The 19655-nt window shown below is 45.1% G+C and overlaps 1 long non-coding RNA gene across 1 annotated transcript in view; it reads left to right on the top strand.

The window, feature by feature from the left end:
* Window positions 1-8912, top strand: part of LOC140485774 (uncharacterized) — a 75497-nt gene extending 66585 nt beyond the window's left edge. The window contains exons 6-7 of the long non-coding RNA XR_011962438.1: window positions 884-981; window positions 8186-8912. This is a non-coding gene — a long non-coding RNA (uncharacterized lncRNA). The remainder of the gene's footprint in view (window positions 1-883; window positions 982-8185) is intronic.
* The last annotated feature ends 10743 nt before the right edge of the window (window positions 8913-19655 follow it).

The following is a 19655-nucleotide window of genomic DNA, read 5'->3' as shown; positions in this document are numbered from 1 at the left end:
CCTTTTCTCTTTGGATTTGGAAAGCTCGTTTCACCTGAACCCTGTCCCGGCATCCTCTCTGTCAGTTTAAAGCCCTGTCCATACATCTACCGACATGATTGGCCAGGACACTGGCCCCAGCTCAGTTCCATTGGGACCATCAGAATGGATTTTTTTTTAAATCAAGTATGGGATATGGATGTCTCTGGCTGACCAAACTTTCTTGCCCAGCCCTAACCTGCTCTTCAGCTAAGTAACTTGCTTGGCTATTTCAGAGTGTAATTAAGAGGCAAACACTTTGCTGTGGGGATGTCATGCAGACCACGTGAGGATGGGCAGATGTCCTTCTTGAAAGGAGAAATGTTTGGATTTATTGTAGATCACTAATGGTATTGATGGATTGTCAATTGCTATATTTAAAATAATTTATTTCAAATTCCACTATTTCTGATGGTGGGGGAAAAACCTTCCTCCCCCGTACATTAGCTGAGGTAGTGAATACATGCTCGAGCAATAACACCATTAAGCCATCACTTCACCTGCTCACAGGCTATTCACCCCTGAACACTGATACCAGTGCATCATGGAGCTAAACCTGTTTTTCCTTCATGATTGTTTGATCCTGATACCTTCCTGCAATCTGGTGATATCACTCAGTATCTCTCCATGTGGTATTCCTCATTGTGTGGGTACAATTTCTGCCTCTGCCAGCGCCTCTCGCTCTTGCAGCTACTCCAGATCCTGAGCCAACAGAATTCTCCACTCCAGAGAGACGCAACAGCACAGGCCAGGAATGGAGACTGGGATTTTCCAGATCTCTGTGGGACTCACTGCTATTCTCCATGTATAACCTTCACTGCATCAGTCTAATTTCCCATCCTGTCTATTTCTCTGTCTCCTGCAGGTAATCAGTAAGTTCCTGACTCAATAGACTTCCCAACTGTTGGGTGCCTCATCCAAAGGGCATGGAGATCTGGAACTTTCAGTAAATCCTACCGTGAGGTAAGATCACTCACAGTGCACAGAGAAGAGAGCAATGAGAGGGCTCCAAAGATCGGCTAACTAGACATGTCATAGATACAGTGCTGGAGGGGGAGCACAGTACAGACACACCCCAGGTCAATCACCACCCCCTACTGTAAGTTTTGTTGCATTGAGACAGTATCGGGAGTGTCACAGTTATCAATCCAGGCTTGTGATGTCTTAGTGAACATCAGTATAACAGAGGGGAATTTAGGTTTCCCATGAGTGTGTGGGAATGCCTCCTGGAATCTTTCTGTTCTGTGTTCCCCTTCCAACACTGTACATATGCCATGTCTCGTGAACCAGTGTCTTCAATAATTTTTAACTCCGATAATAGTTCCTGTCCCTGTAACCTACGCCCTTCCCGATAGTCCCTCCTCATACTTGAAATATACTGCATTCTAGATTACCATCTCCATCGCTGTAACTTGCTTCAGTGCCTACAACATGCCTTATCTCAGTAGTCTCCTCCTCCAATAACTGAAGAAAGAAGCATTCAGAACAGAAACGGTTCCTTCGATCCAACTAGTCCATGCTGATCACGGTTCCTGAACGAGTTGCATTTGCCTGCGTTTGGCCCCTATCCGGTCAAAACTTCTCCTCTCCATGTACCTGTCCAAATGTCTTTTCCATGATGGAATTTTACTTTTCTCTACCACTTCAGCGGCAGCTCATTCAATATGTGCACCATTCTCTGTGAGGAAATGTTCTCCTCTGGTCGCTTTTAGGTATTTCCTCTCCCACCTCATATTTATGCCCTCTCGTTATGGATTCCCCTACCCTGAGTTAGAGACCTTCACTCTTCACACTACGTATACCCTTCATGTTTTTAAAAACCTTTATAAGGTCACCCCTCAGCCACCTACACCCAATGGAAATAGAAAGATAATGATACAAATATCTACCAAGGTCCCCACTGCGACTTTGCCACAATGTTCTGGGATACACTTGTTCAGGACCTAGGGCTTTCTCTACCTTTGTGTGCTAAGACCTCCAGCGCCACCTCTTCTGTAATGGGGACTCTTTTCAAGACATCACTATTTCTTTCTTTTTGTTTCCTCATCTTTGTCCACAGTACATTCTGACATGAAATATTAATTTTGTGTTGTGCCCATTTCCTGTGGTTCCACACATGGATGGCCTTATTGATCTTTTGAGGGGCTCTATTGGTTCTCTCGTAGCTTTTTTGTACTTGTATGCTGTAGAATCTCTTTGGATTCTCCTTTACCTTATCTGCCAAATCTATCTCATTCCACTTATGTTGCTTTCCATCTGTTTTTGTCAAACCCTGCAGTCTCAATAACATCTTCGTCAATCTTTGCTCCATTTACAGTTTCAGAATATACTTCCTGTAGCAGGAGGATCAGAATTCTACACAGTACTCCAACTGGAGACCCAGCAATGTCTGATACAGCCGGATCATGATGTACCAACTCATGTACTCAATGCTCTGACCCATGAGGGCGAGTCTGCCAAATCCATTTTCCCCATCCTGTCCACCTGTGACTCCACTTCCAAGGAACAATGTTACTGAATCCCTTGGTCTCTCTCCATTCAACAACACTGTCCAGAGCTCTGCCATTAATTGTGTTAGTCGTCCCTGGTTTGTCTTAACAAAATCCAAGACCTGAAATCTTTCATTTCTTGACCCATTGGCTCAGTTGGTTAAGATCACCGTTGATAACTGTATTCACTGCCCACTATAACACGTATTTTACTGTCCACAAACATGCTAACAATAATTCATATATTCTCATTTATGTCAATAATGCACATGTGTGCACCCTGCACTGATCCTTATGGCACACCGCTGGTCAGAGGCCCCCAGTCTGCACAACAACCTTCTCCCACTACCCTCTGTCTCCTACTGTCAAGCCCATTTTGTGTCTGTTTGTCTCGCTATCCCTGATCCCATGTGATCTAACCTTACTAACCAGTGCACCACGCTAAACCCTGTCTAAGGCCTTGCTGAAGTCAGGATAGACAACGTCCACTGCTCTGCCTGCATCCATCTCCTTGGTCACCTCTTCAACAAACTCTATCAAGTTTGGGAGACATGGCTTTGCATGCACATAGCTATGCTGACTATCCCTAATCAATCGTTGCCTTTCCAAATGCATGGAAGTCTTGTCCCGCAGAATTGCTTCAACAACGTTGGCACCACTGACATCAAGCTAATTGGTGTTTATGTCCCTGGCTTTTTCCTGCAGCCTTTCCTAAATCTGGCACAACATTAGCCACTCTCCAGGCTCCCAGCTCTCCACCCGTGGCTGTCAGTGATAGAAATATCGTTGTAAACTTCTCCCTTCACTTACCCCAATGTCCTGGGATATACTTGAGTCGTTCCCAGGGAGTCGTCTAATTTTGACGTGTTCAAAAAGCTTCAGCACCTCCAGATCTCCATTGAAAACATCACTGTTTATTTCCCTGCTTCCCCAGTGTGTTTTCCACAGTATGTTCTGACGTGAAGTGTTTGTTTTGGATCTCGCCCATTTCCTATGGGTTCACACATAGATGACTTGAAGGGGTCACATTCTGTCCTGAGTTAATCTTCTGTTGTTAATATACTTGTAGAATCTCTCTGGATTTTCCTGAACCTTCTCTGCCAGAGCTCTGTTAGTTCCCCTTTAGGCCCTCATGGTTTCCCTCTTAAGAGTATTACTACACCCACAATGTTCTTCAAGGGATTGACTTAATCCAGCTGGCTATATAGGACATATGCCCCCTTTTGTCTTGACCAGAACCTCAATATTCCCAGTCATCCAGTGTTTCCCATTTGTGTCAGCATTGTTCTTCACACGAACAGGAATATGCTGGCCCTGAAATCTTAATTTATCTCTCTTTTGAAAGAGTCCCACTTGCCCGACGTTCCTTTACTTGCAAATAGCCTCCACGAATCAACTTTTGGACAGTCTTGCCTAATACCTTCTAGACTGGGGCAAGGCCAGTTTTGATCTTTAACTTGTGGACCAAGCCTGTCCGTTTCCATCGGTATTTTGAATCTAATAGAATTGTGGTGACTTTGCAAAAGTGCTCCCCCACAAACACTTCAGCCCCTTTCTCTTCCTTGTTTCCCGAAGGGGAGGTCAGGTTTTATCCCTTTCTCCAGTCGGGCCAGTTCCATACTGATGGAGAGAGTTTTCTTGAACACACTGAACAAATCCCTCCCATCCAAGCTGTGAACACTTGGCAGACCCAGTCTAGGTTTGGCAAGTTAAAATCCCCGACCATTACATCCCTATCTTTCTTACAGATATCTGAGATCTACAACATATTTGTTGCTCAATTTCCTGCTGACTACTGTGGGCCTGTAGTACAGTCATATCAAACTGATTATTCCTTCTTATTTCTCAGTTCCACGAACACAGCTTCACTGGGCGATCCCCAGGAATATCCTGTCTCAGTGCTGCAGTGATGTTTTCACTGATCAAAAACTCCACTCCCTCTACTCTCTTGTCTCCCCATCTATCCCTCCTGTTGAATCTGTCCTCTGGAGCAATGATCTGTGAGTCCTGTCCCTCCCTCAGCTGTGTTTCTGTAATTCCTGTGATTTCCCAGTCCCATATTCCCATCTATGCCGTGCGTTCATCTGCCTGACCTGTCAGGCATTTTACATCAAAATAAATGCAGCTTAATTCATCAGTTTTCCCTCATTGCCTGCTGTGCTCTTACCTGGTTATCAATTGAAATTACCCTGTTGAAATTCTGTCCCAGCTTCAATCTTCAGACTGCAGCCTGAGGCCATCCCCCTCACCTTGGACAACACCCTCACCTTTCACGTCTTTTGCAAACCTACTAATGATACCTTCTGCTTTCACATCTGAGTGATTAATGCCCCTCAACCGTTCCTCCCCATCTCTGTGATATTCTTCAGCTATTGCATTTCTCATTCTTCTTCTGCAGAGCTTCCAATCCCCCTGATCGATGTAAGGAATATGATCCCTTGCAACATATTTAACACCAGTAGCAGCATCCAACCCCTCAATGAATCCTGTCCCTGCAACCTCCTCAGATACTAACAGCTCACTGTCTTTGTAATATCTTCCATAATTTGCAATCCTAATGATTTCTGTAACCTCCTCCAGAACAGCACTCCACATCTCTTTGTAACTGATGGGAACGCTGCAAACCTGCCTTCACAGTCCTCACTAGCTCTCTGAACTCCTACAGACCTACAACACTCAGTATTTCTGGCTCCTCCATTCCCTACACTTCTCTCTGGCTGTGTGAACTGATTCAGACCATTCAACCTTCTCTATCTCTCCTGCAGCTCCAACTTTTGTCTATGTCATTGCAACTCGCCGCACCAACAATCTTCCCGGGCTCTATAAACTCCTCCAGCTCCAACTCGCACCCCAACTGTCTACAATCAGTGCCTACAATCCTCCCTTTCTCCTAAAGCTCCAACTTCCACCAATATCTGTGTAATCTCCAGTCCCGAGAATCCTCCCAGTCTCTGTATCTCCTGAAGCTCCAACAGCCACCCCTATCTGTGTAATCTCTAGTCGCTATATTCCTCACTATCACTGTAATCCTTCAGGACTGATAACCCTGTAAATCTCCTTGACATCTTTCAGCCCGACAACCTACCTCATTTTTAACCACCAACAGTGATCTCAAACCGCCCGAACTTTTAACAGCCTCCAGTCTGTACAACCCAGCTTTTCTCTGTTAGCTTCTCTGGTGTCTGTATACCCCTTTATCTCCAGTTACAGATCCTTGCTCAGGGGAACAATGTCTCAGTACCGAATCTGTAAGAACACTATAATCTTCGGTGTATCAATAAATTTGCCTCATTTTCTAAATTTTAACGACTGCAAGTTCAACCTTCTCCACCTCTTCTCATCAATATCCCTCCATTTTGAAGACCAGCCTGGTGAACCTTCTCTGGGCTGCCTCCAATGCAAGGACATTTTCCCTCCAGATAGGGGTCCAAACCTGTTCACAGTATTCTCAATTTGAGTTGACTGGAGTCCTCTATAGTTGTTACAAGCGTTCCCTATTTTTATTCTCCATTCCCTTTGGAATCAATGCCAGCATTCCATTTGCATTCTCTATGTCCTGCTGGCCCTGTATGCCACCTTTCTGAGATTTATACACAATGATTCTCAAGTGACTCTGTGATGTAGCTTTCTGCAGTATATCTGAAACCAAGAGGTGACAGCAATAATCAGGAAAGTGCTGGAATGTATGGTAAACAATATGCCAGAAATGATAACTGCACACTTAGAAACCTATGGAAAAAGCGCCGACCATAAGACCATCATGTATAGGAGCAGAATTAGGCCATTCAGTCCATTGGGTCTATTCCACTATTTGATTATGGCTGAATTGTTTCTCAACCCCAATCTCTCACTTACTCTGGGTAACCCTTGATCTCTTTATTCATCAAGAACCGAGCTATCTCTGAGTTCGATACATTGAATTACTTAGCATCCACAGCCCCATGATGCAGTGAGTTAAACATATCCATCACACTCTTGCTGAATAAATTCCTCCACATCTCTATTCAGAAGGGCCGTCCCTTCACTCTGAAGCTGTGCCATTGGCCCTCATCTCTCTTGCTCGTGGAAACATCTTGCCCCCGTCCACTCCATCCAGGCCTCTCAGTATTCTGTAAGTTTGAATGAGATTCTGCCACTGACTCTGAAATCTCATCAAGTCAGACCCAGAGACTTCACCTGCTCCTCATATGACACAAATTTCATCCCTGGGATCTTTCTTGGAAACCTATTTTTCGTACCCATTCACTTCCTTTTTCCAGACACTTAATGTATAACGTGTAGCGTGTAGTCCCAACACTGACCCCTGCGGTGCTCCCCTCATTACCAGTCCCCATCGTGAAAAAGACCCCTTTCTTCACACTCTCTGCCTTGTGCCAATCAGACAAATCCTCTCTCCATGCTCAGCACGTTGTTCTGAAACGGAAATTTCATTTCACACCCACTGCTGGATTTATTTTTCTGTCTGGCTGTAAACAGCAGAGTTTCCCCATTACCTTCCCATCTGTAATTCCCTGGAGAAGTTAGTGGGGAGCTGCCTTCCTGACCCACTGCAGTCCTTTGGGTGTAGGGACAGACACAGTGCTGGGAGGATGGAGCGTGCCTTGGAGGGCACCTTGGAAATGCTGGTGTTCCCATGCACCTGGAGCTCCTGTCCTTCCAGAGTATACTGGTTCTGGGTTTATGAAGTGCTGTTGAAAGGGCCTTCCTGAGTGATCTCAGTGTTACTTGTAGATTTTTTATTCCTTCATTCATTGGTGAACATGAGCTTTGTTGGCTGAGCCAGCATTTATTGGTGATTTGGAGTTGTCCCTGAGAAGGTGGTAGTGAGCTGCCTTCCTGAGCCCCTGCACCAGCTGTTGGAACTGTTGTTATCTGTGTCCCCTCCAGCAGGCGCTACAACATTCCTCATGTCTCTAACTGCACACAGACAATGCAGCTCTCCCTTTTATATCTGACATCCTCCCCGACTTATAACTCTTATAGTTCCTCACACTATCTCATCTCTTGCATTCCCATCTGTGTTAGAGATCTCTAACATTTCTTTATTCTTGTTTAAATTTCTGATCACCTAAAATCTCTCCCTTTTTAAATTTGTCACGCCTTCAATTTCTGTAACTCTCCATATAACTGTAATCAATGACAGCACAGGTTCCCTTCCTTAAATCTCTATAATTACAATGGTTGCATGTGGTAAATTGGAACTTTTCATCCTCCTTATCCATCTCGGGACTTCCAGCCCCCACAATCCCACTATTTGGAATGCTCCCATTCTCTGCACCTCCTCATGTCCTGAGGGTCCTTGAACACCACCAGTGCTCCAAAAATTTATATTCCCCTCAGTTACAGCAAGTCTTCTCGCTCTGTTACATCCAACAGTCTCCAGTACCATACAACACTTGCTGGCTCTCAATTTGTATTTGTTGAAGTCTACACATCTCTGTAAGCAGCACAGAAAAAACACTTTTGACTCTACATAGCTCTGTCATGAACAAGCTACAATCTCTACTTCCTTCACCTTCTTCAGTGTCTGCAACTCTCACTGTATCTTCCAATGACCTGCCTTCGACACTGCAGATCTGCCTAGCTCCCCAGATAACTTGTTTCATCCCATATCGCTCGCTCAATCACTGTAACACCCTCTGCTCTGTCTAATCCTCCTCTTTCCCACTGTCTTCCAGGCATAACTGCGATTCTGTAAGGCAGCAGTGCGGAATGGGATGTTATAAATCTTAACTGAGGCTCGAGGCCTACCATTACCTGGGAGTCACAAGGGGAGAGAACCTGAGAGACAGCAGCACAGAGCGGGAGAACATTAATCAGTAGCGAGGATCGAGGTCAACTAGGACTCGGAGTTGGAGAAGCAGCAGAGCAGGAGGCTCGAAATCAGCACCGAGTCACAGAGGGAGTGACCGTGTGAGGGAGCAACTTAGAGCAGGAGCATGAGGCTCACTCACACCTGGGAGTTACAGAGGCAGCAAAGTGGGAGGATATAAATCAGCACTGACGATCGAGGCCTAATCGTGCCTGGGAGTCACAGAGACGGTGACCCTGTGAGGGAGCAGAGTGGAGTGGGGGCTGGAGGATTACACGTCCCTGGGAGTCATAGAGACGGTGACTCTGTGAGGGAGCAGAGTGGAGTGGGGGCTGGAGGATTACACGTACCTGGGAGTCACACAGATAACTTTCTGCTGCTGGGACCTGCCTGCACTGAGTTTGGAAGAAGTACAAGAGCCTTCACAGAAAAGGCTGTAAATTCATTGGCAGGTAAAGCACCGTTATTAGGGACTGTCAGTAAATTGATAGAAGTTAGCAAATTTATTTTTTCAACTCCTGAAATAAGGGTTGAACTCAGAAATAAGAGGGAGAAGTGAACTTCTGAGCCAATATATATATTACCCTCAGTAAGCCACAGTTGTATAAGGGTGTTTTTTTTTCCCTGATGTTAATTTAATTCTAAGTAATTAAGTTACTCTAGACATGTTGTATTTTAAGAAATGACAAGACATGTTTGTTAGATGGAAAATATGTTCTGTTATGTTGGGAAGTCATAGCCCTTGCTCGTGTCCGAGATGAACACTGGGTCTTGGAGCTCAGATAGTAACTAGAGACTCTATGGGACATCTGTGATGCTGACAGTTAGGTGAATAGCTCACACAGAGAGCAGATCACCCTGCAGACATGACAGCCAAGAAGAAGAAAAGGAATAGGGGACTAGACAATCGAAGAGAAACATTCAGGGAATGAAAGGATATCCTGATATCTCCCTCCCAATTCAGTTTCCTGATTTGGAATCTGATGTAAGTGCGGGCTGTTCAGGGGAGGGCAGTCGGAGCCATGTCTGCAGCACCACAAGCAGCCTGACTGTGCAGGAGGGGAGGGGAAAGGAAGGAGGATCAATAGGCACAAGGGAGTCAGGAACTTGAAGAAGGTGTCAGCGTTTCCGTAATTCCAGGATAGTGGGGTTAAGAATATAATGGTGACTCCAGGGCATTCGTCTGGGGGACAGTGATAAGTCAAAGGTCATGTCCATGTTTGTGGGAATGACCTTGGTAGGAAGGGTGAAGCGGTCTGGGAATTAGAATTTAGGGAGCGAGGTGGATGGTTACCAAGCAGGACCTCAAATGTAGCAATTTCTTTGTTACTACCAGTGCTGTGTCCAAGTGAGAACAGAACTCGGAGTTTTAAGTAGATGAGAGTGTGACTGGAATTATGGTGCAGCAGGAAGGGCTTCGGTTTCCTGGGACATTGGGACTGGTTCTGAGGAAGGCAGCAACTGTACAAGCTGGATGGGCTAACATGACAGAGCTGGGACTGAGTTCCTTGTGCGGTGTTTGGGAGGGATTGAAAATAACTTTCAGGATGTATAGGATCCAAAAAGGAATAGTAGAGGTGACTACCAGGATTCTCAAAATAATGGGAGATACAGTTGGTAATAATTTACAACAACAGGTCTATCAGTGGAAGATGGAATAAGAAAGAAAATTTTAATCTGAGGTACTCTGCATAGACATGAATACTCGGAGTTTGTAGAGTTCTAGATACTGATTGGTATGTGGAAATCTGATTGACTGATCACCGAGAGCTGGTTCAAGGAATGGCAGGACTGTGTGTTAAATATTGCTGAGTATCAGGGATTCTGAAATTATATAAGGGAAGGGAAAGGATGAAGGTGGAAGTATTGGTTTTGATTAGCATTAGTTAAGGCGCCCAAGAGAAAGAGCCTACTCACTCACTCGGGACACCTCACTACCTTTCCCCCAGCTGTACCAGCTGTTTCAAATAATTCCACCTCCCTTAGTACTGTTTGGTAATTCTCACATTTCGGAAGGAACCAACCCACACAAGAGCAGAAAGAGCCAAGAGGGATAGGGGGCTCCCCAATATTCAGCTCCTCACTCTATCACAGGGAAGGATCCTGACCCAAACACCCATGAGAGGCTGACTGACCATGTCCAAGCTCGCTGACTGGGATCTGAGGCTCCCCCTTACTCACTGTGCTGGGCACCGTGACTGACCGTGTCCAAGCACGCTGACTGGGATCTGAGACTCCCCCTGACTCACTCTGCTGGGCACCGTGACTGACCGTGTCCAAGCTCCCAGACTGGGATCTGAGACTCCCCCTGACTCACTCTGCTGGGCACCGTGACTGACCGTGTCCAAACCCCCGGACTGGGATCTGAGATTCCCGCTGACTCACTGCTGGGCACCGTGACTGACAATGTCCAAGCTCCCGGACTGGGATCTGAGACTCCCCTGACTCACTGTGCTGGGCACCGTGACTGACCGTGTCCAAGCCCCCGGACTGGGATCTGAGATTCCCCCTGACTCACTGCTGGGCACCGTGACTGACCGTGTCCAAGCTCCCGGACTGGGATCTGAGACTCCCCTGACTCACTGTGCTGGGCACCATGACTCACTGTGGACAATGATATCAGGCTTCCTCGTTTTGTGTCTGTGCTAAACACCAAGTCAATACAGCAGGCGGGTGAGCCTCGTAGCTCTGGCTGAGGGGAAACACTGCTGAGGGCAGGGTAAGGCAAGGCAATCATTCTGTGAGCATTCACGTCAGTTCAAAGTGAGTGTGTACAAACACCGAATGAGCACCCCAGAGGGACAGGCCATGAGTTGGGTGTGTCCCTGAGCACAGTGTCCTTGCGGCAGCATTGAGTGTGTACAAACACGGAGTGATCATCCCAGAGGGGCAGTCCATGAGCTGGGTGTGTGCCTCTGAGAACAGTGTCCTTGCAGCAGAATTGCAATGAGAGTTGTGAGTGCACCCTGAGCTGCAGCATTGAAGTACAAATGTATACTGTCAGTGGGTCGGAGATGTGCTGGGATGGCATGGTGAGGCTGGCATGTGACATGTGCCAGCATTGGTGGGTGTGGATTACATGCAGCTTCTGTCTGTGCAGTGTCCCCCGAGACGTTGGTGTCCAAGATAGAAGGCTGCAGGAGCGAGCGGCAAGATGGAGTCACCAGTTACCAGCTCTGACTTTCACGTCCAATTCTCCATGTTGAGTTTCCCTACTGTGGGAGGGAGGGTATGAAGTTGTAAGTTGTTGAGGAGAGATCCACTGAATGTGGCTGTTGATCATCAGTAATCATTCAGTCAACATCTTGCCACTCCCGCGCTCAAATCTTGTTTTAGCGATCAGTCCAGCACAGGAACAGGCCCTTCATCCCAGCAAGACCACACTGACACATGATGCCCTTCTAAAGTTAAAAAGAAACTTTTTGCTCCGACACTCTCTATGTCATTCTGTTTCCTACTTACTCATATTTGTGACAAGATCCCTCTTCAACCTTGCTATATTAGCTCCTTCTCCTCTATCAGTGCATTCCAGGCACTTGCATCTTCTGTCTGGAACAGCAAAAATAAACCTTGCCGATCATATCTCCCGAACTTTCTCCCTTTTACCATAAACCTACGTCCTGAGTAATTGATATTTCTACTCTGGGAAAAAAAATCCTCTAACTGTCCTTCTCTCTATGTCTCTGATAATTTTGTACATATCTATCAGGTAGCCCCATAACCAATGATACCCAGCTGCACACAAACCATGTTTGTTCGATTTCTCCTTCTGGCTAATGCCCTCCAAACCAGACAACATCCTGGTAAAACCTTTCCATACCCTCTCCAACACTTCCACATCGTTCTGCTGGTGTGGCAACCAGTACTGTACACGATATTCTAAATGTGCCGGAACTAAGTTTCTCTCCAGCTGCAATATGACCTGCTAATTTTCATACTGCATGCTCCGATGCCTGTCTGCAAGTTTGCCGTCAGTCTTCTTGATCACCCCATCCACCCGTGTTACCACTTTCCGGGAACTGTGGAGCTGTACACCTAGATCCCTTCGGATGTTGATGCGGCCAGTAGTTTTTCCATCCACTTTATACTTCTCTCCTGCATTAGACCTTCCAAAATGCGTCACGTCACAACTGTCCAAATAAAGTGACATCGGTGTTTTCTCTGTCTAAGTCTGCAGCTGACCTCTATACCGCTGTATTCTCTGGCAATCATCCTCACAATCTGCAACTCCGCCAATCTATTTACAGATCTCCAGTCACAAAAAACACTGTTCCACCAATACTCTGTCTTCAATGACCAAGCCGTTCTCTATCCATCTTACTAACTGAACGCTGATCCCATTTCACTTCACCTTCTGCATGAGCCTGCCATAAGCAACCATATCCAAGGCCTTGCTAAGGTCCAATCGGCCAACATCCAGCCCCACGCCCTCATCAATCAATTTTGTCACTTTCTCAAAATAATCAATCAAGTTTGTGAGACAGGATATTCCCCACACAACTGCATTGCCTGTTGCTAGTAAGTCCATACTGGAGTACTGTTGGAGCTGCACTCATTCAGACAAGTGATTTTTCCATCATATTCCTGACTTGAACCTTGGAGGTTAGATTAGATTCCCTACAGTGTGGAAACAGGCTCTTCAGCCCAACCAGTCCACACCAACCCTCTGAAGAGTAACCCACCCAAATACATTCCCCTGCCGTATATTTACCCTGACGAATGCACCTTACACAATGGGCAACTTAACATGTCCAATTCACCTGAACTGCACATCTTTGGACTGTGAGAGGAAACCGGAGCAACCGGAGGAAACCTATGCAGACACGGGGAGAATATACAAACTCCACACAGACAGTCACCAAGGTCGGAATTGAACTTAGGACTTTGGTGCTGTGAGGCAGCAGTGCTAGGCACTGAGCACTTGATAGTTACTGTACAGTGGGAGGTATGTTGGGCTGTGATGGTTCCTATACAATGGGAGGTATGTCGGGCCGTAATGGTTACTGTACAGTGGGAGGTATGTCGGGCCGTAATGGTTACTGTACAGTGGGACGTGTGTCGGGTGTGAGGTTGCAGACTGAGTTGTACAGTGTATGATTCTGCTGCTGCTGATGGCCCATTGTACCTCATAGATGCATCATCATTTGTTGCTCAATCTGTTTAACACCTGTCCCAGTAGAAACCCATATCATGGTGAGATGGGTCTGCAAAATGTAAAGGTAGCCCTTGCTCCCCATAAGGACTGTGCAGTGACCATTCTTACCGGTATATGAAATGTAGAAGTGAATCTGCAGCAGGCAGATTGGTGATGATGTGGTCAATGATATGTTTCCCTTTTACTGATGCCCCCATAACCTGACACAGAGCAGTCTAGCAGCTACAGGATCCAGCAACAATGCTGAGCACTGTATTGAATATATGCCAAGAACAGCCCCCTCAGGCTGGCTATGTCCTGTCAGTGGGACAGAACCTACCAGAGAGGATGGTGAAGCTGTCAGTGACATAGTCCTGTTCACAGAATCCTGCTTTACAGGCAATATCTGACTGTTTTTTGATTAGTTTGTGGGAAATATACAACAGGTCACTTTTACATTTTGTATAATGAAGTGTTAATATCACTTTATTTCTTACATATTTTAAAATAACCCAAACATCAATATTTTTCAATTGAAAACAATTGAAGTGAACAATAATTGAAATACCAGAGCGCACACTTGACTATTACACAATTCAGTGACTGTAGTAGACAGCCGATTCATGTTCAGATCAGTGAACACACCATCTTGCAGGCAGCAAAGCTGTTGGAAATGACTTTGAGGAAAAGCCTGAATTCAGACAGTGTTACTGGCCCTCACCATGACCTCCAAAACACTGACCATCTCCAAAATCTGTCCAGAGTGCCTCCAAACTGGAGCTGGGCAGTTGCTCATGCAATAGACTGGTTAGAGACATACCTGAACAATGGGTAGAGGTGTGTGGGGCAGACTGGTCAATGGACGAACACATAGCGCAGTTCAACATTTGTAACAATGACCTGTAAACAACCATGTCTTCTGGTATGGCACCTAAACTCTGTAATTCTGCACCTTGTACCTGATCCTGAATGAAGGTGTTATAAAGGTGATGGACTCCTGCAGCACATACCATCTTACATTGAATCCATCATAAACCATATCCAGTGTATGTTAGCCCCACAATGTCAGTATCCAAACAGAATTGTGCAGCTCCATTGATGGCCGGCATCATCGCAGACAACGTTCTTGTGACTTGAGCTGGTAGTCTCTGTGTAAATGCTTGTAGCATTGTTCTAACCGTTAACAGCAAAGTCTCTTGACTGAAGGTCTGACATACTTTCATAATACCAACTTTTAGATTGTCCAATAAGCAGAAAATCCACCCATGTATTCAGTTCACTTTTATAACCACAGTATGATGAAAACAGTGCCCAACTCACAGTAAGGAGCATTGAAATGATGATTCTCATTCCCGCACCCAAGACCAAATTATGATTAAGTACAAGGAATTTGAAAATTTACATTTATTTTCCCTTTTATTAATATTGTGAACTCATAGTCGACTCTCCTGCTCCACAGCGGCTACATGAATGGCTGTGCTTTTTTTTTTCAGAACTGAAAATGTGTTGCTGAAAAAGCGCAGCAGGTCAGGCAGCATCCAAGGAACAGGAGAATCAACGTTTCGGGCATCAGCCCTTCTTCAGAATTTTTTTTTCAGAACCACACTTTTTGATTCTGATCTCCAGCATCTGCAGTCCTCCCTTTCTCCCTGCTGATATTCACTCATAATCATTTTCATGGCAACAATATCACTGCGTGTTTAAACATGTTACATTCAGATCTGGGTGCATTTTGAATTGCTTCTGTGTATCTCAGAGCTCAGTAATATGGGATGTCAATGACAGTGTCTGTGTGATGCTCGGTATGTAGGCCATGCCTCTGAGAGACAGACAGATTGTTTAAAACAGCACATCCCTTCAGCTGTTTACAACAAACAGGTTACTACCGAGACACTAACAGCCTGAGCTCACAAAACCCAAAGTACAGTGTCCAACATTGGGCAGGTCTGGACAATATTTTCATTTCATTTATTCATGGAATATGATTGGGCCAGTATTTATTGTCCATCCCTTGTTGCCCTTGAGAAGGTGAGGGTGAGTTGCCACATTGAACCACTGCAGTCGATGTGCTGTAATTACTTACAATACTTTGAGGATCTGACTAGAAACCTTGATGAGGGTCGAGCTGTGGATTTGGTGTATATGGACTTCAGCAAGGCAATTGATAAAGTTCCCCATGGTAGGCTCATTCAGAAGGTCAGGAGGAATGGGATATGGGGAACTTACCTGTCTGGATACAGAATTAGCTGGCCAACGGAAGACTCCTTTCATTGGAGAAAAGCAGGAGGAGAGGGGTCCGAATTGAAATATACAAGATAATGAAAGTGGTAGTAGAAGGAAAATATTCTGCCTGGAAGTGAGTGGGTGTTCCACAGGGCTCTGTCCTTGGGCCTCTACTGTTTGTAATTTTTATTAAAGACTTGGGTGAGGGGATTGAAGAGTGGGTCTGCAAGATTTCAGATGACATAAAGGTTGCAGGTGTCGTTAACAGTATAGAGGGCTGTTGTAGGCTGCAGCGGGACATTGACAGGATGCAGAGATGCGCTGAGAGGTGGCAGATGGACTTCAACCTGGATAAATGTGATGCAATGCATTTTGGAAATTCGAATTTGAAAGCTAAGTACAGGATTAGGGATAGGATTCTTGGCAATGTTGCAGGTACATAGATCCCTTAAAATGGCCAACCAAGTGGACAGGTTGTTAAGAAAACACATGGTGTTTTGGCTTTCATTAACGGAGGATTGATTTTAAGAGTCGTGAGGTCTTGTTGCAGCTCTAAAAAACTTTGGTTAGACCGCACTTGGAATATTGCGTCCAGTTCTGGTCGCCCTATTATAGGAAAGATGTGGATGCTTTGGAGAGGGCTCAGAGGAGGTTTACCAGGATGCTGCCTAGACTGGAGGGCGTATCTTATGAAGAGAGGTTGACTGAGCTCTGACTCCTTTCATTGGAGAAAAGCAGGAGGAGAGGGGACCTAATTGAGGTATACAAGATAATGAGAGGCATCGATAGAGTCGATAGCCAGAGACTATTTCAAAGGGCAGAAATGGTTAATACGAGGGGTCATAGTTTTAAGGTTGGAGGAAAGTATAGAGGGGATGTCACAGGCGGGTTCTTCTCACAGAGAGTTGTGAGAGCATGGAATGTGTTGCCAGCAGCAGTTGTGGAAGCAAGGTCATTGGGGACATTTAAGAGACTGGTGGACATGCATACGGTCGCAGATATTTGAGGGTGCATTCATGAGGTTCAATGGTCAGCACAGCATTGTGGGTTGAAGTGCTTGTTCTGTGCTGTACTGTTCTATGTTCTATGTTATAATACCATTGGGGGGGGACTTAAAATAGTGACACTGAAGGAATGGCAATATACTTCCCAATCAGGATGGTGGTTGGCTTGGAACGGAAAACGAATATGATGATAATCCCATGTGTCTGTTTCCCTTGTCCTTCTTGACGGTCATGGTTTCAGAGGTACGTTGTAAGAAGCCTTGTTAAATTTCTGCAGAGCACCGTGTAGATGGCAGGTATTGATGGTCCTGAGTGTCAGTGGTTGAGGGGTGAAGCTGCATTCACAGGGAAAATGGGGAGGGGGCGGGTATTTCATCGCACAGACATTCAATGTGTGTCTTATAGATGGTGTACAGGCTTTTGGAAATCATGAGGTATGTTATTTCTGCAGGATTCCTAGCCCTTGAGATATTCTTGTAGCTAATTAATTTATATGCGTCAAAGTGTGACGCTGAAAAAGCACAACAGGTCAGGCAGCATCTGAGGTACAGGAGATTCGACGTTTTAGCATAAGGCCTTTCCAGGAATGGGTGATGAAAGTATACGGTCAGTCCATTTCTGGTTAACGGTAATCTGCAGGATATTGGTCTTTGGGAGTTCAGTGATGGTGGTGACATTGAACGTTTGAGGATATAATTCCATTTTCAATTATTAGAGGTAGTTGTTGTCTGGCATGTGTGCAATGGGAATGGGACTTGTCACTGTTAAACACACACCTTCATATTTCCAGGTCCTTGTTGCATTTGGATAAGGATTCCTTCAGTATCAGAGTAAATCACTAATCGTGGTGAATATTGTCCAATCATTGGCAAACAATCCCAGTTGTGACTTCACTTGAGTAGGGACGGTCATTTATGAAGCAGTTGAAAATTATTGGGCCTAGGTCAGAGAGCGCTTTTACAGCTCACTTGATGCTGTCCCTCTCTCTGTGCTAGGAAGCTGTCTTCTCGTTCCACCTGCTCCAAAGGTGTTTCGGAACATATCTGAATGGAATAATATTACAATACCTACCACATGGAGCTGAGTGATGACTTGGACAGTTGGACAGCTGGTTTGTAATGCAGATTAATACTAACAGTGTGGGTTCAATTCCTGCACTGACTGAGGTGTATGATAAAGGCTGTCCTACTCAAGCTCTCCCTCAATTGAGGCATGATGAATGTCCAGTTAATCTACCACCAGTCGTCTCTGTCTAACGAGAGAGCAGCCCAATCATCTTGTCGTGGTATGGTGCCCTACCTTTCCCTTTCTGATCTCCAGAGTGCCTAACCAGAGTGCCCTCAATTCCCTCATCTAGATTCGTTAATGTAACAAGTAGAAAATTATGATTTCAACACTGAGCATTCTGGATCACCACTTGTCCCCGGCTGCCATCCTGAGAAGTACTCTTTATCCCCACTCTCTGCTTTCTGCCAGGCAGACAAGTTTCTATCAATGCCACGACCTTATCTCTAACACCACGGACCCTTATCAGACTCAGTAATCTCCTGTGTGACACCTTGTCAAAGCCCTTCTTGAATTCCAGGTGGATAACATCCATTGGCTGTGCTTGGTCGAGCTGCTCATTTCCCCTTCAAAGAATTCCAATAGATTTGTCAGGTATTAGCTTCCCTTGATGAAATCATGCTGACTTTGCCCTATTTTACCAACTATTCAGAAATCTCATCCTACACAATGGATTCCAGGATCTTACCCATGACAGAGGATAAACTATTCGTGGTGTTTTTATTTTGTCTTTTTCCTTACTCCCTTGTTAAAAAGGAGTGTCACGTTAGTGGATTTCCAGTGCTCTGGAATCGTTCCTTACTCGAGTGATTCCTGAAAGATCACCACGATCGCCTCAACTCCCTCTTCAGCTATCTCCCTTATAATACCGGGATGTAGTCCATCTGGTTAAGGTTATTTAACCACCGTCGGACCATTACATTTTTTTTCTAGCATGTTCTCCATGGTGGGGGCCATCATACTCAGCTCTGGCCCCTCAATCTCTTGAATGTTTAAGGTATTACTCGTGCCTTCCACCATGAAAGCTGATGCAAAGTAATTATTCAGTTCCATGGCCATTTTCTCATTCACCACTGCTCTCTCCGCAGTATCATTTCCCAGCAGTCCAATGGTCACTTTTGCCTCTCTTTATATATCGAAAGAAACTGTTATGGTCTTCCTTTATCTTACTGGTTATCTTATCCCCATATTTAATAATCTCCCTCCTTATTTTATTTTGTTTGCCCTCTGTTTTATCTTTGTAAGCTTCCCAATCCTCAAGTTTACCACTGCATTTTGACACATTATATCATTTCTCTTTTGCTTTTATGCTATATCTGACTTCCCTAGTCTGCTATGATTGTTCCATCCTCCCTATACAAGCCTCTTTTTCCTCAGGATAAATCTCTGCTGTATCCTGAATTACTCCAAAAATCTCCTGCCATTGCTGTTGCACTGTCTTTCCTGCCGGGCCCGTCTCCCAGTCAATTCTACCCAGCTCCTCACTCATGTCTGTGCAATGGCCTTTATTCACCTGTAATATCGTTACTTATGATTTAACTTCTCCATCTGAAATTGTAAAGTAAATTCAATCATATTATGATCACTGTCACTTTCAGCTCCCTCTTCTCGTCTGCCTGCACAAGCTGTTCCAAAAGCCATCTTGTAGACATTCCACAAATTCCTTTTCCTGCCAACCACTATCAATCTAAATTCCCAGTGCATCTGAATAATAAAATCCCACATGATCACTGTAACTTTGCCTTTCCTGCAGATCTTTCTAGCTCCTGGTGTATCTTACACCCCAGCTCCCTGAATAGAACTCCAACTGCATTTTTCCACCTTTTTGATTGCTCAATTCTACCGACACAAATTCTACACCATCTGACCTTATTTAATTACTTATTATTAATTAGTGGTTCAATTCCATT

This window comes from Chiloscyllium punctatum, chromosome 14 (genome assembly GCF_047496795.1).
Source record: "Chiloscyllium punctatum isolate Juve2018m chromosome 14, sChiPun1.3, whole genome shotgun sequence".
In the NCBI taxonomy this organism is placed as follows: Eukaryota; Metazoa; Chordata; class Chondrichthyes; order Orectolobiformes; family Hemiscylliidae; genus Chiloscyllium; species Chiloscyllium punctatum.
The sequence above is the reverse complement of the archived record's forward strand: the minus strand, read 5'-3'. Positions and strand labels throughout refer to the sequence as shown.